The sequence below is a fragment of the Procambarus clarkii genome, chromosome 69 (genome assembly GCF_040958095.1).
Source record: "Procambarus clarkii isolate CNS0578487 chromosome 69, FALCON_Pclarkii_2.0, whole genome shotgun sequence".
NCBI classification, from domain to species: Eukaryota; Metazoa; Arthropoda; class Malacostraca; order Decapoda; family Cambaridae; genus Procambarus; species Procambarus clarkii.
Genome location: NC_091218.1, coordinates 15,899,050 through 15,923,952, shown reverse-complemented (window position 1 = coordinate 15,923,952; position 24,903 = coordinate 15,899,050). Strand labels below are relative to the sequence as shown.

At 47.0% G+C, this 24,903-nt stretch overlaps 1 protein-coding gene and 1 non-coding gene across 2 annotated transcripts in view; both read right to left on the bottom strand.

Annotated features, from left to right (window-relative positions):
* Positions 1 to 24,903, bottom strand: part of LOC123772307 (uncharacterized) — a 200,397-nt gene that overhangs the window by 37,326 nt on the left and 138,168 nt on the right. The window lies entirely within an intron of this gene.
* TRNAV-CAC (transfer RNA valine (anticodon CAC)) lies at positions 4,379 to 4,451 on the bottom strand. Its single transcript has one exon. It is a non-coding gene; the product is annotated as a tRNA-Val (tRNA).

Here is a 24,903-nt window from a genome sequence, read left to right as displayed (position 1 = left end):
ACCCTGCGTGACGGGAGATATCTCCCGGACCAAGTGGTGACCAAATGGTGTAGACGTCACTGTTGAGTCCAGTGTAATATACCAAAGTAGACAAGATATCATAGTTGAGAACAGAGTACAATACCTTGTACGAGAGTTTTTCTTCAGTTACCCCTCAGCAGCCGTGCCCAACCCTGGAAAAATTTCATCCGCACTTTCCACCTTCTCTTTGGACAATAAAATCCATCTCAACTGTTAAAATTACTCCATCTCGACTCTCCGAAGGTAAATTAACTCACTAATTGCTCCTTATCACTAGGGGGATGAGCACAAGGGCGCCCCCACGTCATTTGGTAGTGCAGGAGTCAAGCTCTTTCAGACTGAGGGGTGACAGGCGGGTTTATTTTCCCGTTTTCTAATGATCAGTAAATTGGTAAAACTAAGATGCATTTAAAATTATTATTATTAATTATTAAGACGGCATAGCCTGTTGTCAACGCGCCACGCTCCTGTACAGATGTTAGGTTCATGTAAAACATTAAACGTTATCTCTTATTTTCGCTAGGATAGAATAGGATTGACAGGACAGGTAGGTTAGGTGGTTTTGGGTTAGTTTAAGACTACAGACGACGATAGGTTAGTTACGGGCTATTCATGCCCGTGCCACCTCTTGGATGGCTTAATCTTTATCAATCAATCAATAGATAGGTTAGGTAAGGTGGGGTTGGGTTTGTTTTGTTTAAAAGAGTAGAGAAGACTTAATGTTTTTATCAGGTCTTTGATCCTACTCATTTCCACAGATGTTTTCACTACTGAAGTATTTAAAATTCCCCGTTATTGGATCCAAACCCCCTTGTGTCTTTCATGATTCCACTATTTTCTCGGAACCCGTTCCTCAACCCTTTTACAAATCTATTAATGATTTACACATTAATTTTGACAATATCTTCTGAGCTAATTTTTTTGAGGGAGGAAGGGGGGGCAGGGGAGGAGTATTCCCGCCAAACACACACCGAAACTACAACGTTGGTACAACGTTCGAACAAGTTTTAACACCTCCTAACCAGTTATAACAACCAATATAGCAAGTTGTAACAACGTTCTAATACGTCATAAACACGTTAAGCCAAGATGTAACAACTTTATTACAAGTTGTAACAAGCGGAAAATAGAGACAGTTTCGGTCTGTGTTTCCAGGGTTCTGAGCGGACCCTAAGCCTGTGGCTACCACACTACAGCTGATAATGATGCTATAACAAGAGCTTTTCCGTTGTTTAGTACGTCCGCCCCCGCCCCCACCCCCCTTGGCGTCGGCCCCACCCCTAGAGAGGGGGGGGGGGGCGCAGGGGGAAGCGAGTTCCAACTAAATTCTCTCCATCCACCTAAATCCTGCATCCATCCACTCAATTCCCTCCCGCTGCCCACCAAAATTCATTCAACAATCAATCAACTTGTGTGCGGCGCGGGCAGGCTCCCCGTGATAGCTAAAACCCATTAATGGGTCTACGTGCCTAATGCTTTCTGTGAGAACCTGGGCTGCCTAATGCTTTCTTCAATAATAAATTGCTGCATCTTACAACAGCGTTTTCTCTCTCTTCCTCTCTCTCTGTCCTTCAAGCATGGTCCTTTGGGGAGTCAGCACACACACAACACTAATTGAATGGTAGTCTCTCTCTCTCTCTCTCTCTCTCTCTCTCTCTCTCTCTCTCTCTCTCTCTCTCTCTCTCTCTCTCACACACACACACACACACACGCACACTTGCAGCTCTTGGAAAACCGACTGAACTCTAAGGTTTCAAGAAATAGCTCTCAAGATGATCCTGGCGGCAACCTCATTAACTAACACCTAAATAAGGTTTAGTTTAGTATGGTTAGGTTAGGTTTGGTTAAAGTTTAATTAGCCTAGGCTTAGGTTAGGTTAAAGTTTGTTTGTATATTAAATAGAATTACTCTTGTATCCTTGACTTCACAACTATGATGGGTTTAGTGCGTGGGGGGGGGGGGAGGGGGGGGGGGGGGGAGGGGGGGGGGGGGGAGGGGGGGGGGGAAACAAGACACTAAACCAAGATGGCGGCAGCTGGTCTAAACCACTCTTGTTGAACAATCAATATAAAACGCCTCATAAACCTTTAACAAACCAAAAATCGTCATCTTCCACGGCGTGAATTATATATATGTATATATATATATATATATATATATATATATATATATATATATATATTATATATATATATATATATATATATATATATATGCGAACAAGCCTGAATGGTCCTCAGGACTATATGCGACTGAAAACTCACCCCAGAAGTGACTCAAACCCATACTCCCAGGAGCAACGCAACTGGTAACTACAGGACGCCTTAATCCGCTTGACCATATATATATATATATATATATATATATATATATATATATATATATATATATATATATATATATATATGTATATTATGTATATGTACGCATTAGGCTTGTATCTAGGACCCCCCCTCCCCCACCTCCCAAAAAGTCCAACTATGACCCTCCCCAGAATGCAACCCCCACAATAATTGCCTAACTCCTGCGTACCTATTTAGAGCTAGGTGAATAGTAGCATTAGGTGAAAGGAAACGTGTACAGCCATTTTTTGTCATAGCGCGGGATTCGAAGCCTGAATTCCCGATTGTATCTCGAGAACGAACCCAAATGTAATACCGAGATCCCACATGGCTGGTGTTTATTACTGTACAACCTCGATTCAACGAACTATATGGATCATCCCTAATTCGTTGTAACCGGAATAGCCTCCAGGACGTATTTCCCATGAGAGCTCTCCTAATACCAAGCTAAGCACCTTAATACAAAAGACTAATGTCGTCTATGATTGATTGATGAAGATTAAGCCACCCAAGAGGTGGCACGGGCATGAATAGCCCGTAAGTGGTGGCCCTTTTGAGCCATTACCAGTATCAAGAGCTGATACTGGAGATCTGTGGAGGCGCGACTGCACCCTGCGTGACGGGAGATGTCTCCCGTGTCGTCTATGCCTTCACATGTCCACTTTATATCTGTCAACCGCAACGATCTCAATATATAGGCAAGACAACATCTCTTGCAACAACATTCTCTTGATCTACCACTGTAAAAAAAAAATCCGACCTAATCTAACCAGAAACGTACAGTTCCAGAGAACCCATCGAGTCCACTGGATAGAAAAAGATAGATATTTGAGAGTCCTTACTTTTCACAGTAAGTTGCAACAAAGTTGTAACTTTGGCTGTCATAACATAAAAGAGGAACCTTTCAGTCGAGAGGACGACTTGCTTTCAGGGCACCTGACAATGCACAAACACCGAAATAATCGGCAGATCCAACGAAAAATAGAAGATCAGACCTCGCCGAAGCACTACATATCAAACAATCTCTTCCCAGCACACACACACAGGCACACCAAGTCCTCCACACCGAGACAGCACCTCCAGCTCACACCTCACCCACCGCCCCCTCCCAAAACCCACTTTAATATCTAAACTTCACTTCATCCTTATTTGGTAATACTTTTAGTAGCTGTCATATGTGTACGCTTAGCTCCACACCAACTTATAGAATGAACTTTGGAGAGTTAATTTTTTAATTTTTAAAATTTCCTTCCCAAGTGAACATAAAAACTACAGAAATGACATTATATATATATTAGCCAGTGCTATATGCAAATTTTAGTTCCAAGTATCGAAATCTAAAATAACAACAACAACAGCGCGAGACCCGCATGCTTCCAACAACAGTCTGAGCCGTCAACGACCCTCATTACCATATACAGCGAGGCACGGGTTCGTGAAAGAATTTTGGAGAGAAAAGGAAGGCATTAGCAAGCAGCCAGCATCAGCTTGTGTTGCTGAGATCAGCATTGCAAGTGATTTATGGCTTGCCCGGTTACCTCTGAGACAAGTACTCACCTAGTTGTGCTTGCGGGGGGTGAGCTCTGGCTCTATGGTCCCGCCTCTCAACCGTCAATCCACAGGTGTACAGGTTCCTGAGCCTACTGGGCTCTATCATATCTACACTTGAAACTGTGTATGGAGTCAGCCTCCACCACAACACTGCCTAATGCATTCCATTTGTCAACCACTCTGACACTAAAAAAGTTCTTTCTAATATCTCTGTGGCTCATTTGGGCACTCAGTTTCCACCTGTGTCCCCTAGTGCGTGTGCCCCTTGTGTTAAACAGCCTGTCTTAATCTACCCTTAAGTACTTACAAGTGTAAGTGTGTGTGTGTGTGTGTGTGTGTGTGTGTGTGTGTGTGTGTGTGTGTGTGTGTGTGTGTGTGTGTGTGTGTGTGTGTGTGTGTGTACTCACCTAGTTGTGTTTGTGGGGGTTGAGCTCTGGCTCTTTGGTCCCGCCTCATAAATTTGATGTTTCCGCCCGGGATCGAACCGGGGACCTTGCGCGTGTGAGGCGCACGTGATAACCACTACACTACGGAAACTTTGTGTGTGTGTGTGTGTGTGTGTGTGTGTGTGTGTGTGTGTGTGTGTGTGTGTGTGTGTGTGTGTGTGTGTGTGTGTGTGTGTGAGTGAGTGACTGGCGGGCGGGGGCCGAGGAGCCGACTTAGGCGCTATTAAGTCTGAGAATCGTCGAGCTCCCTCCCTGAGCGTAAGGTAATTACGTCTGGTTTATGTATGATGGAGCCCATGCTGGCGTCGAGGCATAATCGCATTTTATAAACGAAAAGTGGCTTACTTTGGTGAGCTCCTTTGAAAACGTGTTCAAATATACATCGTCATATTCTGCATTCGGCGTCCCGCAGGGCGGGAGCCCGGGTCTCCTTAGGTCCACAAGTTCTTCTCCTCAGCCTCCAACTCTCCGCCGATTAGTTCAGCGAAATGTCCTTTCTCTTGGGAATTTGTTGAGTTTGGATACTTATCTTACACCATTGTGTTCATTATAAAGGAAAGCTATAGATATACTTACGAAAATATGTTGTGAGCAAAGGCACTTAAATCATTAATATATATATAGATGACTGGAAAATTCTTCTTTGCCTTTGGGGATTATATGATTTTTTAGAACGATGTTGTTTTTAATATGTGATAGACAAATTGATGATAATTGATCTCCCAGGAGAACTTGAAGAAGTTGCAAGTGGGCAGATCAAAGGATACTCAACTTGATGTGTTTATAGGGTCGAGCGTCAGCTCCTGGCTCGCGACTTTTGATTATTAGTAGTTTGAATGGCTTGCTTTTGTATTAGTAAACAATATTCTAGCTTCTCTTTTTCCCTCGCATGGAGTTAAGTTCTCATACCTCTTCTTCTCTCACATGGAGGTAAGATATGCTCTCATACCTCTTCTTCCCTCACATGGAGGTAAGATATGCTCTCATACCTCTTCTTCCCTCACATGGAGGTAAGATATGTTCGCATACTTCTTTTTCCCTCACATGGAAGTAAGTTCTCATACTTCTTCTTCCCTCACATGGAGGTAAGATATGCTCTCACACCTCTTCTTCCCTCACATGGAGGTAAGATATGTTCGCATACTTCTTTTTCCCTCACATAGAGGTAAGTTCTCATACCTCTTCTTCTCTCACATGGAGATAAGATCTCACACCTCCTCCTTCTTTCCACTGCAGCCTCCCACATAATTATCAAACCACCTCACCCATACAACACTGACATCTAAATCAGTGTTTCTCCCAGGGTGATCTCCCAGGGTGCTGTGATCACCCATGGTGCTCGGGATTCACAGTCCGAAGGTCTGAATTAGGCAGTTTCTTTCACCCTGATGCGTCTGTTCACATAGCCGTAAATAGGTACCTGGGAGTTAGACAGCTGCTACGGGCTGCTTCCTGGGTGTGTGTAACAAAAAGTAGGCCTGGTCGAGGACCGGGCCGCGGGGACGCTAAGCCCCGAAATCATCTTAAGATAACCGGAAGATAACACCTTCCCCTCTTCCCCCCCCCCCCCAATAATAGAAAACCCTCCCATTCATCTTCCTCCCACGGCACTAAGCCACCCCTCCTCCACGTGGCACTAAGCCACCCCTCCTCCACACGGCACTAAGCCACCCCCTCCTCCACATGGCACTAAGCCACCCCCTCCTCCACATGGCACTAAGCCACCCCTCCTCCACATGGCACTAAGCCACCCCCTCCTCCACATGACACTAAGCTACCCCCTCCTCCACATGGCACTAAGCCACCCCCTCCTCCACATAGCACTAAGCCACCCCTCCTTCACATGGCACTAAGCCACCCCCTCCTCCACATGGCACTAAGCCACCCCCTCCACATGGCACTAAGCCACCCCCTCCTCCACATAGCACTAAGCCACCCCTCCTCCACATGGCACTAAGCCACCCCTCCTCCACATGGCACTAAGCCACCCCTCCTCCACATGGCACTAAGCCACCCCTCCTCCACATGACACTAAGCCACCCCTCTACATGGCACTAAGCCACCCCTCCTCCACATGGCACTAAGCCACCCCCTCCTCCACATAGCACTAAGCCACCCCCTCCTCCACATGTCACTAAGCCACCCCCCTCCTCCACATAGCACTAAGCCACCCCCTCCTCCACATAGCACTAAGCCACCCCTCCTCCACACGGCACTAAGCCACCCCTCCTCCACACGGCACTAAGCCACCCCTCCACGTGGCACTAAGCCACCCCTCCTCCACACGGCACTAAGCCACCCCTCCTCCACATGGCACTAAGCCACCCCTCCTCCACATGACACTAAGCCACCCCTCCTCCACATGGCACTAAGCCACCTCCTCCACATGGCACTAAGCCACCCCCTCCTCCACATAGCACTAAGCCACCCCCTCCTCCACATGTCACTAAGCCACCCCCCTCCTCCACATGTCACTAAGCCACCCCCTCCTCCACATGTCACTAAGCCACCCCCCTCCTCCACATAGCACTAAGCCACCCCCTCCTCCACATAGCACTAAGCCACCCCTCCTCCACATGGCACTAAGCCACCCCTCCTCCACATGGCACTAAGCCACCCCTCCTCCACACGGCACTAAGCCACCCCTCCTCCACATGGCACTAAGCCACCCCTCCTCCACATAGCACTAAGCCACCCCTCCTCCACATGGCACTAAGCCACCCCTCCTCCACATGGCACTAAGCCACCCCCTCCTCCACATGGCACTAAGCCACCCCCTCCTCCACATGGCACTAAGCCACCCCCTCCTCCACATGGCACTAAGCCACCCCCTCCTCCACATGTCACTAAGCCACCCCCCTCCTCCACATAGCACTAAGCCACCCCCTCCTCCACATAGCACTAAGCCACCCCTCCTCCACATGGCACTAAGCCACCCCCTCCTCATGGCAATAAGCCACCCCTCCGCCACATGGCACTAAGCCACCCCTCCTCCACATGGCACTAAGCCACCCCCTCCTCATGGCAATAAGCCTCCCCTCCGCCACATGGCACTAAGCCACCCCTCTCCTCCACATAGCACTAAGCCACCCCCTCCTCCACATGGCACTAAGCCCTTCCAGCTTCCAGGGCAATTCCCTCGGCTGTTTATTTGCTGGATTTGAAAACTTTTCCCATCTGCGCTCAGTGATGGCACCGTACGCACTCCTTGAATAATTAAGAAGGACATTTGATGCTTCTTTTTCGTTCTCTGGAGTTAGAAGGGTGGGGGGGGAGGGGTTGGAGGTGGGGGGGTAGGAGGGGGTTGGAGGTGGGGGGGGAGGAGGGGGGACGAGGAGGTAGAAATGGGTGGGTATGAGATGCAAGAGAATAGGCAGAATAGCCTGGGTTCGAACCCTGAGGTAGGTGGAGAGGGAACTAGTAACAGAACACGGATCGTGAACACTGAACACCAATGTTCACACAGCAAGAGGTGGTACAACTGCTTATTCCAGCGCCAAGCCTAATAACTTCTAACAGCTTCGAACAGAACATCCCATTCAAATTCATAATATAAAAAAACGTTATTTAAAAACGGTTAAACATTTTTAATCGATTTTCAAGATTTCATGTTTGAGGCGTTTAAATGAATTAAAACAATTGTAGACAATCCAGTAAGTTCATTATTTCCGGCCTCTAATGTAAAGAGTATTGCAAAGAATAAACATCTTGTTTGGGGAGTGAAAGCGGTTCCAATATTCTTGAGTATGGCTATTGTCTCTGTCTCTGTCTCTGTCTCTCTCTCTCTCTCTCTCTCTCTCTCTCTCTCTCTCTCTCTCGAGAGAGAGAGAGAGAGAGAGAGAGAGAGAGAGAGAGAGAGAGAGAGAGAGAGAGACTGTATATAAATAAAATAAAATAGACAATAACTTTAACTCGATATACATTTTACCTGCTAAGAAAGCCTAAGAAAAACAATAGGTGCAAAATGAAATAAATATACTGAGAGAACAAACGAGACAGAGACAAAACAAACACAGGATCTGAGAAAAAACAGAACACCCCCAGAACACCCCCAGAACACCCCCAGAACACCCCCAGAACACCCCCAATCTCCCCAAAATGTCAGATCAACAAAAAACCACAACCCAAAATGTGGTATATCGACTGAACAAGAAAAACCCCGCGCAGGGCATGCAAACTCCTCCCCAAAAATAAACGAGAATGGATGGAATAACAGGAGCATCGAGAGAGAACACATGTCCCAGAGAACGTAGCACAAAAATAACGGAGAAGGAGACAGATAAAAGATAGATGTGGCAGGAGACAGATAATTCGGGAACACAAGAAAGCGGTGAAAAGCGAGCTAATCCATCAGTGTTGACAGTGCCCGGCGTGACGTCACTGTCTGATAGTGGAGGAGGAGGTAGGAGGAAGTTGGAGGAAGTAGTGGAGGAGGAGGAGGAAGACGGAAGAAGTAGAGGAGGAGGAGGAGGAAGAGGGGATGAGGAGGAGGCAACAGCGTTAAGGAGGAAGAGAAAAGGGCGGGAGAAAGTAACACTTTCTTCTGCTTTCTTTTGTGCCCAAGGACGGTCAAGGCTCCTTACAAGAGAGAGCCAGTGAAAGAAACTGTCAACTGCCGCGAAGAAAGGCGTCAAAACACCTGTCAAATGTGACAAATAAAAGCAACCCCACATTTTCCCCCAAAACCTCTATCCAACCAAAAGCTTGGCGAGGCTTCACAATTTGGCGCGCTTTTTTGAGCGCGTCCCAATGTCACGGAGGTCGATCATTTGTCAAAACTTCAACGATGAGTTCTTTGGCTCTCAAACACCCGCGGTATACATAATATTTCTTTGCTCACAGCACATCTCGCTATCACCAAGATACAATCAAAGAAAAGCCGTAAGTAAGCAAATTCTTGCAGCAAAGAGAAATGTTTCCTGGCTGCGGTGGAGATCGATCTGGGCGCATGTCATATCGCCATTGTTTCTGAAAGCGTTTGAAGTTTGGGCGGGCCTTTCAAACGTCAAATCTTCAGGTGTTTCGAGCAATCTGCGAAATTAGACGTAGGCTTGCGAATGAGTGACGTCGCTTTTCAGAACTATTCACTTGTTCTCGCTAGGGATTGTGTGCACGCCTCCCAGACGCGAGCGTCCATATTTCAGAATCCGTCGCTTGCATCCAAACCCGTAGTACTACGCCAAGCCTAATCTCTCATAGAGAACGCATATTTAACACGTAATTTAAATGGTTTTTAGTCACATAATGTCGCCCATAAGGAAGACATAAGGCAAGGAGAGGTGAAGGAGGAAGGGCAAGGAGTCTGTGTACTGGTTGAGACGTGCACCCGGGAGCCGCAGATTTTCTCATGGGACCTGCCCAAGTCACCTTGCTCTTTGATGCCTCCTGCCGCCCTCCCCAGCAGCGTGCCGCCCTCCCCAGCAGCGTGCCGCCCCCAGGAGCTCGCCCGCCCGCCCGCACCCCCACATGGACCCGTAGGATGCAGACCGCCAATGTAAGACAAAAGCAGAGGAGGAGGAGGGCCTCGCGACGCTAAAGTGCATCCTGGAGGTAGTCGCAGAAGGATTGGAAGGTAATGGCGGCCGCGAGTCTCCGAGGTCGCTTGTCGCCACGTCCTCCAGGGGTCGCGATTATGGGGTAATATTCCTCACTCCCGGAAAACATTTCCCTAATGCATATCCTCTGAACTTGATATCAAAGGATTAACAGTGTTTAGTTATTAATGAATGGTCTCAAAGACTTACTTTTACCCCCCCCCCTCGCTAACAAGAAATACCTTCCAGTATTTTTATAACCAACGTGTTTAAAAATCTGAAAAAATCGGTAAGAATATTATTATTCGACTTAAAGCAAAAGACAATTTATTCTCCAAGTAAATAAAGCCAGTGACATCATCTGAGGTCAATAAGGGCAAGTTAGTTACCTCTAATTAACAGGAACGCGGTGGGCTTTCAACTATTCAACTACCAGTAATGGCCCAGCTGCATGTCATACACAAACAAGCAATTAGCGGTCAGTTGGCCAGTAATTGCCCAAACGCGTTCTATATATTAATATAGTTAATAGTGAAGCTACTGAATTATAGATTATATATATATATATATATATATATATATATATATATATATATATATATATATATATATATATATATATATATAGATTATATATATATATAGATTATATATATATATATATATATATATATATATATATATAAATATATTTTGGTAGCAGTCTTTCTTGTAAACATATGTTAAATATGACCGAAAAAGTGAGATTATTAATTCTAACACGAATTTTCTCAATATTTCTTATGTTTCTTTTTACTGTCGATGGTAATTGAAAAATCAATTCTCCAAAATTCATTTTTATTTCTAGTCTGACGCGACGCTTGAACGCGTTTCGTAATAACTTATTACATTTCCAAAGACTTTAGTTTACACACACAACTGTAACCTGAAAACACTAAACAGTCTTACTTATACTAACACCAAACAGCTTATCCGTCTTACTTATACTCGCACTTGGGTGAGGTGATATGATGCAAGTTTTGGATGAGGTGAACAAACTTGTGACAAATACAAGACACAACACGAAACAATGTGTATTAATTGGAAATGAGAGCATAAGAATGGAAGTAACTGCAGAGGGCCTATTGGCCCATACTTCCTCTTACTGCTTTTATATCGGTTCGGAGTTTTGAAGTGGGTAGAATACAGTTGTGCATTAATTGGCTGTTGATTGCTGGTGTTAACTTTTTGATGTGTAGTGCCTCGCAGATGTCGAGCCGCCTGCTATCGCTGTACCTATTGATGATTTCTGTGTTGTCTGTTAAGACTTCTCTGGTGATGGTCTGGTTGTGGGAAGAGATTATATGTTCCTTAATGGAGCCCTGTTGCTTGTGCATTGTTAATCGCATGGAAAGAGACGTTGTTGTCTTGCCTATATACTGAGTTCTTTGGGCTTTTAGTCCCCAAGTGGGCATTTGAAGGCATAGACGACGTTGGTCTCCTTTAAGGCATTCTGCTTTGTGTCTGGAGAGGTTTCATTAGTAGGTTGGCCGTTTTTTGGTTTTATTGTAAATCGTCAATTGTATTTTCTGATTTGTCTGTAGGGAAAACGTTCCTATCAACAATATCTTTCAGGACCCTTTCCTCCGTTTTATGAGCTGTCGAGAAGTTCCTGTAAAATAGTCTAATAGTGGGTACATGTCAACTAACACAACACATGTACCCCTGTTTATAAACACTTATAAACCGTCTGACACGAGGCTGGCCTCTGACACGAGGCTGGCGTCTGACACGAGGCTGGCCTCTGACACGAGGCTGGCCCCTGACACGAGGCTGGCCCCTGACACGAGGCTGGCCTCTGACACGAGGCTGGCCCCTGACACGAGGCTGGCTTCTGACACGAGGCTGGCCTCTGACACGAGGCTGGCCCCTGACACGAGGCTGGCCTCTGACACGAGGCTGGCCCCTGACACGAGGCTGGCCTGGTGGTGAACACGTTCACGACACCAGAGCTCTTCTCTGTAAGAAAAATGAGAACAGAGACCTTAAGGAAATTGTAGGCATGAAAGGAGTCACTAGTGGGGTCCACATGAGTACTGACCCCAGTCACTAGTGGGGTCCACATGAGTACTGACCCCAGTCACTAGTGGGGTCCACATGAGTACTGACCCCAGTCACTAGTGGGGTCCACATGAGTACTGACCCCAGTCACTAGTGGGGTCCACATGAGTACTGACGCCCAGTCACTAGTGGGGGTCCACATGAGTACTGACCCCCAGTCACTAGTGGGGTCCACATGAGTACTGACCCCAGTCACTAGTGGGGTCCACATGAGTACTGACCCCAGTCACTAGTCGGGTCCACATGAGTACTGACCCCAGTCACTAGTGGGGTCCACATGAGTACTGACCCCCAGTCACTAGTGGGGTCCACATGAGTACTGACCCCAGTCACTAGTGGGGTCCACATGAGTACTGACCCCAGTCACTAGTCGGGTCCACATGAGTACTGACCCCAGTCACTAGTGGGGTCCACATGAGTACTGACCCCAGTCACTAGTGGGGTCCACATGAGTTAATACTGACCCGTCACTAATGGGGTCCACACGAGTACTGACCCCAGTCACTAATGGGGTCCACATAAATTAATACTGACCCCAGTCACTAGTGGGGTCCACATGAGAGTACTGACCCCAATCACTAGTTAGTACTGACCCCAGTCACCAGTGGGGTCCACAAGGATAATCACTGACCCCAGACAGTCCCTAACAAGGCCCCACAAGACTCAAGCCCTGACCTCAATTATACGAAAAATCTAAAAAATAAAAATACTAATGGACTCTATAATCCAAAACAGGAGAATCTTACGAGAAAAAATTACGTTTATAAAATGTCAGCAGAAGACAGAGTGGGGTGGGGGGGGGGTGGGGGGGGGGGGGGGAGGAGTCTTAGAGAGCATGCAGGAGGTGGAGACGGTGGAGCTGTAGTGTCTGGGATGACGTACGAGTAACTACCAAACTGTAGTTGTTCCACAATTGTCCGATTTAAATCACTTCAAGTTTTAAACCAATTACCAATTAGAATAACAAAAATCTTTGCTATATTTCGTGTTGTCAAGAACAGGAAGCCGGTGTACACACACATTATTATTAATATATATATATATATATATATATATATATATATATATATATATATATATATATATATATATATATATATATATATATATATACACATACACACATACATAAACACACACTTTAGGCTTGTATTGAGGTTGTTAAAGGAACCCCAACAACAGTTCTCTAATTCCCGGGTTCCTATTTACGCCTAGGTGAACAGCGGCATCAGGTGAAAGAATACGTGTCAAAACATTTTTGCTCGAACCAGAGATCCCCGATTGTGAGTAGAAAACGAAGCCAACTGCACCACGAGATCGGAAAAGGCTATGTGTAACTTCTGGCTTTAAATAATAAACAATTATTTCACCGAGCTATGTAACCCGGTGGTCGGTCGGCCGAGCGGACAGCACGCAGGACTTGTGATCCTGTGGTCCCGGGTTCGATCCCGGGCGCCGGCGAGAAACAATGGGCAGAGTTTCTTTCACCCTATGCCCCTGTTACCTAGCAGTGAAATAGATACCTGGGTGTTAGTCAGCTGTCACGGGCTGCTTCCTGGGGGCGGAGGTCTGGTCGAGGACCGGGCCGCGGGGACACTAAAAAGCCCCGAAATCATCTCAAGATAACCTTAAGATAACCCCTTGAACTTGTTCAGTGTTGTCTATTGTATCGAGAAAATATTATTATACGTGGTAAAAAGTCTTGCAACCCGGATTTCTACTTGAGGTTATCTTGAGGTTATCTTGAGATGATTTCGGTGCTTTTTAGTGTCCCCGCGGCCCGGTCCTCGACCAGGCCTCCACCCCCAGGAAGCAGCCCGTGACAGCTGACTAACTCCCAGGTACCTATTTACTGCTAGGTAACAGGGGCATTCAGGGTGAAAGAAACTTTGCCCATTTGTTTCTGCCTCGTACGGGAATCGAACCCGCGCCACAGAATTACGAGTCCTGCGCGCTATCCACCAGGCTACTGTTGTTGTTGTTGTTGTTTAAGATTCGCTACTTGGAACAAAAAGTTCCAAGTAGCACGGGCTATGGTGAGCCCGTGGTGGGCAAATTAATAAACTTGCCCTCCAACTGTGCCATGAGTCAACAAACAGGTTACCACCTACGAAACCTCTGCATCTTTCCTTAATCATGGCTCCTTTAGTTCACATTTATTAAACAGTTTATGAGCACTACAATATTTATAATAACAATAACAACCTTGGGGTTTCAAGTTTCCAAAGCTCGCAGACTGTTAGATAAACCCCCACACACACACAGCCGCCATGACCGGGGTTGTCTGGGGTGCGGGAGAGGGAGGGGGGGAGGGGGAGAGAGAGAGAGAGAGAGAGAGAGAGAGAGAGAGAGAGAGAGAGAGAGAGAGAGAGAGAGAGAGACAGAGACAGAGACAGAGACAGAGACAGAGACAGAGACAGAGACAGAGAGAGAGAGAGAGAGAGAGAGAGAGAGAGAGAGAGAGAGAGAGAGAGAGAGAGAGAGAGAGAGAGAGAAGAGAATGAAAGTTGAGGTTGATTCACACGGTGTGTTATGGCGGTAATCGCCGTGGCAAGGATGGTTTGAAGGGGGGAAGATGTGAATGAGGGGGGGAAAGGGGAAGAGGTGGAGAGAAGGGGGTGATCAGTCAGGGGGGGAGGGTTGTATATAAGGGGTAAGTGAGGCCACGCGCCCACCCTCCCCCTCCGCCAATCAGCGACCACTTCACCCGCCCGCCAGCCACTCATGAGCCAGCGGTGGATGATGCCATACCAATGTTTCTGTTTTTTTTTTACATATTTACGAACAAAACTAATACCAATAACTCAACAACATAAAATCTCTTACAACAAACCGAACCTAACACACGCTGAAAAAATAAATCTTCATAACTCTTACCAATGTTGTTAAAAGTTACAACACTTTGGCGTGGTTGTGAGCAATAAAAAATGCGGCAAAATAATAACTGGTAACTCCGCACATGTCTAATTAAATGTGTACTTTGGTAAAAGAGCATAAAACCGGATTGGATACTTTACATCGAGCGATTTGAATGGCGATAATCGGATCAGAGTCCATTAACTGGTGGAGGGAGGGAGGGAGGAAGGGCGGGAGGGAGATAACAAGGATAGAGAGAAAGGGAAGAGGAGAAAGGAAGAGAGAATAGGTGGATAGATGTGTATTAAAAAAATAAAACAAAAAAGAAGGGGATAGGTCCAAGCTATTAATAGGTAATCATCTAGGATTGGAACGACTTAGTTACATAGAGAAAGGACGGTGATTGTATTCAGTAACGAGAGGGAGAGAGGTGATTACATTCGAGGGAAGATGATTGTGTCCGCTTGGTGATTACAATCCAGCAAGAGGGATGGTGATTAACTGGTCTGAGGGGGGGGGGGTAGTTACACCTAGCTGGGAGGGTAATAATTACCTAGCGAGAGGGTGATTACCTGGAGTTACGAGGGGTGATTGTGTAACTGAAGTGAGTCATCTTATCTATCTGTAGGGATGGTAATTATGTCTACTTGCTTGTCTACTCTCCAGCTGGACTATCTTACTTGGAACGTCTCGAGCGTGGAACGTCCCCAGCGTGGAACGTCCCCAGCGTGGAACGTCCCCAGCGTGGAACGTCCCCGGCGTGGAACGTCCCCAGCGTGGAACGTCCCCAGCGTGGAACGTCCCCAGCGTGGAACGTCCCCAGCGTGGAACGTCTCTAGCGTGGAATATGATAGAAAAAGATAGACGATGAGTAATCTAGTCAACTGTTTCAACAGACGTTTAGGTCAGGTCCCTCCAGAGGCTGTAGAGTGAGTAGGGGCAGAGTGGAGGGATAGTCTGGGTGTGGAGGGGTACATGGGGGATATCTGGGGGAATCTGGGAGTATCTGAGGGAATCTGGGGGTATCTGGGGGTATCTGAGGGTATATGGGGGTATCTGGGGGAATCTTGGGGTATTAGGGGGGGGGGGGTTAGACAACAGCTCAAGAGAGAAATAATGGATCCAAAAAATAAAGAGGAAGAGAGGAGGCAAAAGGAAGACCAAGAGGGAGAGGAAGAGGCATGCGGAGGAAGAGGAGGCAAGTTAAAAAGGAATAGGAGGAGGAGAAGGAATAGGAGTCGGGTGTCCGGTGATCATTACCCCAGCTGTGAACGGGGCTAGGAGGGGGAGGAGGTAGGGGGAAGGGGATGAAGGGGGAGGGAAGAGTAGTGGGGGATCGAACTATGGGAAGGGTAGGAGGGAGGGGTAGGATGGAAGAGGGAGTGACGTACCATCCATCTTAGTGCTGGAGGCGGTCACCACACGCTTCTAATTGGTCACCCCCTCCCCTGCTGTCTATAATAGGCGCAACACGAGAGACCCCTAACCCCCCCTCAAACCCCCCTAACCCCCCCTCAAACCCCCCTTTCTTTTAAGTGCGGTAATGAGATCTAATTCTCTCTGGATCACCGCCCTGGGAAGCCTTCTCCTACTCCTCCACCGTCTTCCTTGTATTGGAGCCTTTCTTGCTGGTTCCAGTCATGGTGTAGGTGACCGAGGGCCAGGACCCCCTGGGATTTATTATCTTCTGGTCTTTATCGTCTCCCTGCTCACAACACACTTATTGTGAGAGGGAGGTTATCTTGAGATGATTTCGGGGCTTTAGTGTCCCCGCGGCCCGGTCCTCGACCAGGCCTCCACCCCCAGGAAGCAGCCCGTGACAGCTGACTAACACCCAGGTACCTATTTACTGCTAGGTAACAGGGGCATTCAGGGTGAAAGAACCTTTGCCCATTTGTTTCTGCCTCGTGCGGGAATCGAACCTGCGCCACAGAATTACGAGTTCTGCGCGCTATCCACCAGGCTACGAAGCCCCCTTCGAAGCATCAGGAACATTTTGGGCAGGTACGCGAGTGATGCGGTCAACAGTGAAGGTTCTGACACAAGTTGGGTTCACCTTCATCGTCTTACTAACGTCACTGTAAATGAACACGAAACAAAGCTCATTCCTAATGAAAACTAATAATAAATTAGTCTGGTGGCAAACCTTTGAACTTTTTCCAGGTTAGTCTTATCCTTGACTAGATATGGACTCCATGCTGGGGCTGCATACTCCAGGATTGGTCTGACATGTGTGGTATACAAAGTTCTGAATGATTCCTTACACAAGTTTCTGAATGCCGTTCTTATGTTGGCCAGCCTGGCATATGCCGCTGATGTTATCCTCTTGATAACAAGTCTTTTTCTCTCTGACTCTTGAAGAATTTCATCTCCCAGATGATACCTCGTATCTGGCCTCCTGCTCCCTACACCTATCTTCATTACATTACATTTGCTTGGGTTAAACTCTAACAACTATTTGTTCGACCATTCTTTCAGCTTGTCCAGGTCTTCTTGAAGCCTCAAGCAGTCCCCCTCTGTCTTAATCCTTCTCATAATTTTTTATCGTCAGCAACCATTGAGAGAAATGAATCGATACCCTCCGGAAGATCATTTACATATATCAGAAACAAGATAGGACCGAGTACAGAGCCCTGTGGGACTCCACTGGTGACTTCACGCCAACCTGAGGTCTCACCCCTTACCGTAACTCTCTGCTTCCTATTGCTTAGGTACTTTATGCATTGGAGCACCTTACCAGCTACACCTGCCTGTCTCTCCAGCTTATGTACCAGCTTCTTATGCGGTACTGTGTCAAAGGCTTTCCGACAGCCCAAGAAAATGCAGTCCGCCCAGCCTTCTCTTTCTTGCTTAATCTTTGTGTGTTTATGTGTACTCACCTACCTACTTACTGCTGTTACCTAGCAGTAAATAGGTACCTGGGAGTTAGTCAGCTGCCACGGGCTGCTTCCTGGGGGTGGAGGCCTGGTCAAGGACCGGGCCGCGGGGACACTAAAAAAAAAAAAGCCCCGAAATCAACTCAAGATAACCTAATTGTGCTTGCGGGGGTTGAGCTCTGGCTCTATGGTACCGTCCCGTCCCGTGTGTGTGTGTGTGTGTGTGTGTGTGTGTGTGTGTGTGTGTGTGTGTGTGTGTGTGTGTGTGTGTGTGTGTGTGTGTGTGTGTGTGTGTGTGTGTGTCCTCCGAGCTATACTTCCCATGGCAGTCTCTCCAAGACTTCTCTTGCCTTTTAATACTTGCGTTTATGGAAAGTTCTTCACTCCTTTTCTCTTCCTTGTTCGACAGCCTACATAGCAACTACATCACCATACAACACAATAACCACTGGCCACCACTGGTAGTGCAGTGTCAATGTCCATTTCACTTCGTGTGAAAACTAGGGCTCAACTTGCTGCCTGGTCTCTCTTCTCGTCTCCATGTTTCCTTCCGAACATGTTGGGCTTGGAAGTTCCTCTCTGCAACGTCAACCAGTCTTGTTCTACATGTCTCTCTTTCCACCTCTCGGTTCCACTGATCCCCGGTCAATTAGCACATTTGCATTTAATATGCATTTAACCTAAGAGGTATTTCTGCCACCTACCTTGAGGTGCTTCCGGGGCTTAGCGTTCCCGCGGCCCGGTCGTCAACCAGGCCTCCTGGTTGCTGGACTGATCAACCAGGCTGTTAGACGCGGCTGCTCGCAGCCTGACGTATGAGTCACAGCCTGGTTGATCAGGTATCCTTTGGAGGTGCTTATCCAGTTCTCTCTTGAGCACTGTGAGGGGTCGGCCCTTTCCATCAGTTTATCCGCGCTGACATTCCATCAGCATAAATTCACCCGATTTTAAGACTTTTCACTGATAATGTGTCCCCCCCTACATGGGTGGCCTCAGCCTGGTGATGGGGGACTAGGTTGGTGTAGGCGTAGAAGAATGGGAGGAGATGGTGGGGAGGGCCGGGCCCCCGGAAGGGAGGACAGACAGTGGGGTCTTCTCCCCCCCCTTCCATTCATCCCCCCCCCCCTCCTGGGGAAAGGAACAGGGCCTATTGGATTGAGAATGAACTATAGACATACGCTGTGCAACAGGAATTAGTGAGATGGGAGAGGAGGGGGGGGGGAGGGTAGTTAAGGACGACAGAGGAAAGGATGGTTGGAGTGGTAGAGTAGGCTCTAATGAGCTTGTTAGGGGTTAGGGCTGAGAGAATGATATAGTATGGAGGCCTGGGTAGTGGTTGAGTGTGGTTGACAGTTACTCGTAACTGTATGCCTTGTTGACTGTTCTTGGTGTAGTCTATCATTCTCCTGTTTGTCTGTCTGTCTGTCTGTCTGTCTGTCTGTCTGTCTGTCTGTCTGTCTGTCTGCCTGTCTCTCTCTCTCTCACTCACCACTTTTGTCTTAAATTCGCTGCTACCGAAGCTGTTGGGCAGTAGTGGGGGTTGGTTGCGTGTCCATCCTGTCCTTATTCCCCAGTTCAATCTCTCACTGCCTCGGGGGGGGGGGGGGGGGGGCGGTGGCTGAGCGGACAGAACATTGGACTTGTGATCCTGTGGTAACGGGTTCGATCCCGGACGTCGGCGAGAAACAATGGGCAGAGTTTCTTTCACTCTGATGCCCCTGTTACCTAGCAGTAAATAGGTACCTGGGTGTTAGTCAGCAGTCACGGCCAGCTTCCTGGGGGGTGGAGGCCTGGTCGAGGACCGGGCCGCGGGGACACTAAAGCCCCGAAATCATCTCAAGATAACCTCAAGATAAGATGTTACCAAATGCCTTGTGTGTGGTTGACTGGTGAACACCTTGAGTGTGGTTGACTGGTGAACACCTTGAGTGTGGTTGACTGGTGGACACCTTGAGTGTGGTTGACTGGTGAACACCTTGAGTGTGGTTGACTGGTGGGCACCTTGAGTGTGGTTGACTGGTGGACACCTTGAGAGTGGTTGACTGGTGGACACCTTGAGTGTGGTTGACTGGTGGACACCTTGAGAGTGGTTGACTGGTGAACACCTTGAGTGTGGTTGACTGGTAGACACCTTGAGTGTGGTTGACTGGTGGACACCTTGAGTGTGGTTGACTGGTTGGTAGAGTGGACACAGTAGTGGGTGTCCAGCCTGGTGACCGAGGACACACAGTGAGAGAGATCACTACCCGCCCACATACACTGTTATCAGTAGTCATGTTCCCACTCTTTCACACCCGCCAGTGTTAAATACTATCACAGTGACGACTGTTACACTGTATCTTAGATACACTCTAACAAGTCGTTACAACAAGTCAATGGCAACTCCGTTAATTATTTATACACACTATATATATATAATTTGTATTCCTCACAGTTCAAGTCTTCTCGGCGTAAGATGCTTTGAGCCAAGAAGCCTTCAAACCACCAATGCTGACCAAACACAATGATTTCTCTCTCTTTCCCCCTCCTGCGGTCCCCTCCTTTCCCCCTCCTGCGGTCCCCTCCTTTCCCCCTCCTGCGGTCCCCTCCTTCCCCCTCCTGCGGTCCCCTCCTTTCCCCTCCTGCGGTCCCCTCCTTTCCCCTCCTGCGGTCCCCTCCTTTCCCCTCCTGCGGTTCCCTCCTTTCCCCTCCTGCGGTTCCCTCCTTTCCCCTCCTGCGGTTCCCTCCTTTCCCTGCCTGCTTCCCTCCCTCTCCCAATTCCTACCCTCCAACTACCCCAGCTCCTCTCTCTCTCTCGCGCGCGCCCAGCCTCACTGAATACAAACATAAACATACAAATTCCCCGCGGTGAATAAAATATCGAGCAGAATTTACGCCACAAAAAAATAAACAGCAGAAAATAAGTCATTAGGGCGGCAGCCTCGTGCTGGTAATGTTCTGCTCTGCAAGAAATCCCACAAAATTTGGCGGGTAATGTTCCCGCCAACAATGCGATCAGGAACCAGTTAGCGGGTCGGAGGAAGTGTGCTCGGATCCCTTTGCGGCGCGTCTCGCGATCGTCTTTTTACCGCGGCGATGTCGGCGGAAAATTAGGGAGTTTTGGCCTGTGGGGCTGAAGGCATCTTCCATCCTGTCAGGAGCCTGGCCGCCTGTGAAGTGATTTTTGTGCAGTATTTCGCTGAAGCAGACTTGCCAGCAGGGAGAAAACGAGCGGAAAATTAACTATAACTATTTTATTTGTCATTGCTTTCATTAGACACGATAATTTACACAAAAAATGTAATTTTTTTTTGGTGAGCTTTCTAGTCTTACCAAATGCGCCATTTTCTATGGTATAATATAGATATACATATGTTGACCAGACCACACACTAGAAAGTGAAGGGACGACGACGTTTCGGCCAGTCCTGGACCATTCTCAAGTCCTGGACTATTCTCCCTGCTGAATGGTCCAGGACGGACCGAAACGTCGTCGTCCCTTCACTTTCTAGCGTGTGGCTTGGTCAACATATTTCAGCCACGTTATTGTGACTCCTCGTCTGTATATATTATGTTTATAGATAGAACACGTGGATATACACACACACAAAGGTTCACATACACAAGAAAGTATTTTAATGATAATTCTTAATGACATGAATATGTAAATGTATATAATTATAATTAACAAATTTTACAAACGAGCTGATGACACCAAATTATATAAATTAATGTTTAATTTGATTTAAATTATGTTCTCGCAGAAGAACTTGGGTAAAAGTTTTGGATTGTCCTCAGTCCCCAAGGGAGCCGGTCGGCCGAGCGGACAGCACGCTGGACTTGTGATCCTGTGGTTCTGGGTTCGATCCCAGGCGCCGTCGAGAAACAATGGGCAGAGTTTCTTTCACCCTATGCCCCTGTTACCTAGCAGTAAAATAGGTACCTGGGTGTTAGTCAGCTGTCACGGGTTGCTTCCAGGGGGTGGAGGCCTGGTCGAGGACCGGGCCGCGGGGACACTAAAGCCCCGAAATCATCTCAAGATAACCTCAAGATCCCATCCCATGTTGGAGTTGGAAAACATGACTTTATAGATCGATTGGCCAATGAGGCTTGCAGGAAAGAAAACACTGATTATGACTTTGGACTATCTAATGCAATTATTAGAAAAATACAAATTAAAGAAATTAATTCAGATTTAAAACTAATATATGCCCAGAGACCTGAAAGCTACGTATTAAATATGTTATTAAATAAGAATTATTTATGTATTAAATAAGAAAGCATATGTATGTATGAAAGTATTAAAAGCTATGACAACTTTTGTAATAATAGGTATTTGTATGGTCAGCACAGTAACCGGACCAGGCAATGTGATGTAGTCATTGCGAGAATTCGCCTTTTCTATAGACACATCTGGCAGGTTAGTGAGGCTGAGCCACTACCAGAATACTCAGATTGTAAACTCTGTGATAAACCTTTAATGCATTCACTAGAGCACTATATTGATGAATGTGAAACCGTAAAGGACTTTAGACCTCCTGGCCTCTTGTACCACCAACTGTGTAACTATGTCATTGACTCAGGTGTACTGGACGACATCCTAACAATTTATCCAAAATTTGCTTGTCCATTTTAAAGAATGAAGATCAATTTTATTTAAATTACTTCTAAGCTGCATCACTTATGAACCCATCCCTGCCCTTGTGTGGCAGTGCACAATAGAGTTGATTTTACATATTCATACATTAAAACATTGATTGTAACCATTATATATATGTGCTTTCGCCTACAGTTTAGACCTATTGTCTTGTGTATGACCCTCTGTCCTGCGTGACAGTGAATACCACCATTATCCTCACTTTAATAAGACCTAATTGAAATCCTCAGATTAGGTAAAACTGTAATTTAATTTTGTCAACAAAAATGTTAATAATGATAATACGGCTTCAGAGGCGGCAGTAATACGGTGCGTCTTGTCCCTTATTTCAAATTCAAATTCAAATGGTTATTTATTTAAGTGAATGATCTTCCTGTCATTCAGTGTTTACTAACAGCGCAATAAATACAAGGAACATTAAATCAAGAGAAAACTGCAAGAAACTACGAAGTAATTTTGATAGTCTGAAATAACGATCTAATAAGTGGATACTAAAGTTTAACTCAATCAAGTGCAAAGCAATAAAACTGGGAGTTGGGACCAGGAAGCCAGACACAAGATACAAAAATGGAAGAGGATAACCCACCTTTAGTTGGAGAGAGAAATCGACGTTATATGTAGTGATCATGTCTATCAAGGAGACGATGGGTCACAATAACGTGCCTGAAGTATGATGACCAAACATCAGAAAAAATGAAGAAACGTCGACGTTTATTCTGGCACGTTATTGAGACTCATCGTCTACATGGTAGACATGATCACCACCTGTAAGATACTCAGGTGAAATATATGTAGTAGACAGAAAAAATAAATTGCTTAAAAAGGCGGGGTCCAAGAGCTAATAGCTCGATTCTACAGGCACAAATAGTTAACACACACACACACACACACACACACACGATTGACGGTTGAGAGGCGGGACCAAAGAGCCAGAGCTCAACCCCCGCAAACACAACTAGGTGAGTACAACTAGGTGAGTACATGCACACACACACACACACACACACACACACACACACACACACACACACACACACACACACACACACCAGCGATAGAGAAGTTAATCTTAACAAGTATTGATTCAGCCATAGTCGACGATGGAATCCGATCCCCAATTAGTGCATCGCCGAGGTATTCAACCTCCAGTTAGCCGACACTTTGAAGGATTCAATCCGTCGCTCACCGGCCCATAATGGAGATCGGATTATGAAGGGGAGTCTGCCTTATTTGTTTTATTATCTTCTGCTGCTTCTTCAGTTAGTCTATTGGTCTGACCGACATTGATTGCCTGCAAGTTGATGTGGATATTAAAAGAGTTGACATAATTTGGTGTGTGTGTGTGTGTGTGTGTGTGTGTGTGTGTGTGTGTGTGTGTGTACTCACTCACTCACCTAGTTGTGCTTGCGGGGGTTGAGCTCTGGCTCTTTGGTCCCGCCTCTCAACTGTGGAAGAGAGAGAGAGAGTGTGTGTGTGTGTGTGTGTGTGTGTGTGTGTGTGTGTGTGTGTGTGTGTGTGTGTGTTTACTAGTTGTGTTTTTGCGGGGGTTGAGCTTTGCTCTTTCGGCCCGCCTCTCAACTGTCAATCAACTGTTTACTAACTACTTTTTTTTTTCCACACCACACACACACACACACACCCCAGGAAGCAGCCCGTGACAGCTGACTAACTCCCAGGTACCTATTTACTGCTAGGTAACGGGGGCACTTAGGGTGAAAGAAACTTTTGCCCATTTTTGTTTCTGCCTCGTGCGGGAATCGAACCCGCGCCACAGAATTACGAGTCCTGCGCGCTATCCACCAGGCTACGAGGCCCCCTGATATGTGGGGGGGGGCATCGCCGAGGTGTCCCCCCCCACCCCCCCACCCTACGCCACCCTCTGGCGTAGGGTGGGGGGGTCTGTGTATGTGTGTGTGTGTGTGTGTGTGTGTGTGTGTGTGTGTGTGTGTGTGTGTGTGTGTGTGTGTGTGTGTGTGTGTGTGTGTGTGTGTGTGTGTGTGTGTGTGTGTATGTGTGTGTGTGTGTGTGTGTGTGTGTGTGTGTGTGTGTGTGTGTGTGTGTGTGTGTGTGTGTGTCTACTCACCTATTTGTGCTTGCGGGGGTTGAGCTTTGTGTCTTTGGTCCCGCCTCTCAACTGTTAATCAACAGGTGTACAGATTCCTGAGCCTACTGGGCTCTATCATATCTACACTTGAAGCTGTGTATGGAGTCAGCCTCCACCACATCACTGCCTAGTGTATTCCAATTACTAACTACTCTGACACTGAAAAAGTTCCTTCTAACGTCTCTGTGGCTCAAGTGGGTACTAAGTTTCCACCTGTGTCCCCTAGTGCGTGTGCCCCTTGTGGTACGTGGTGTGTGTGTGTGTGTGTGTGTGTGTGTGTGTGTGTGTGTGTGTGTGTGTGTGCGCGCGCGCGCGTGTGTGCGCAAAGAAGTTCTAGAGCCTGGGAACCACCCGCTTTGGTGAAATGATTTCAACCTAACAGCGCTGCCCGGGTCACAGAGCAGGTCTTAAGCCTAGACCTCACCATACAATACAATT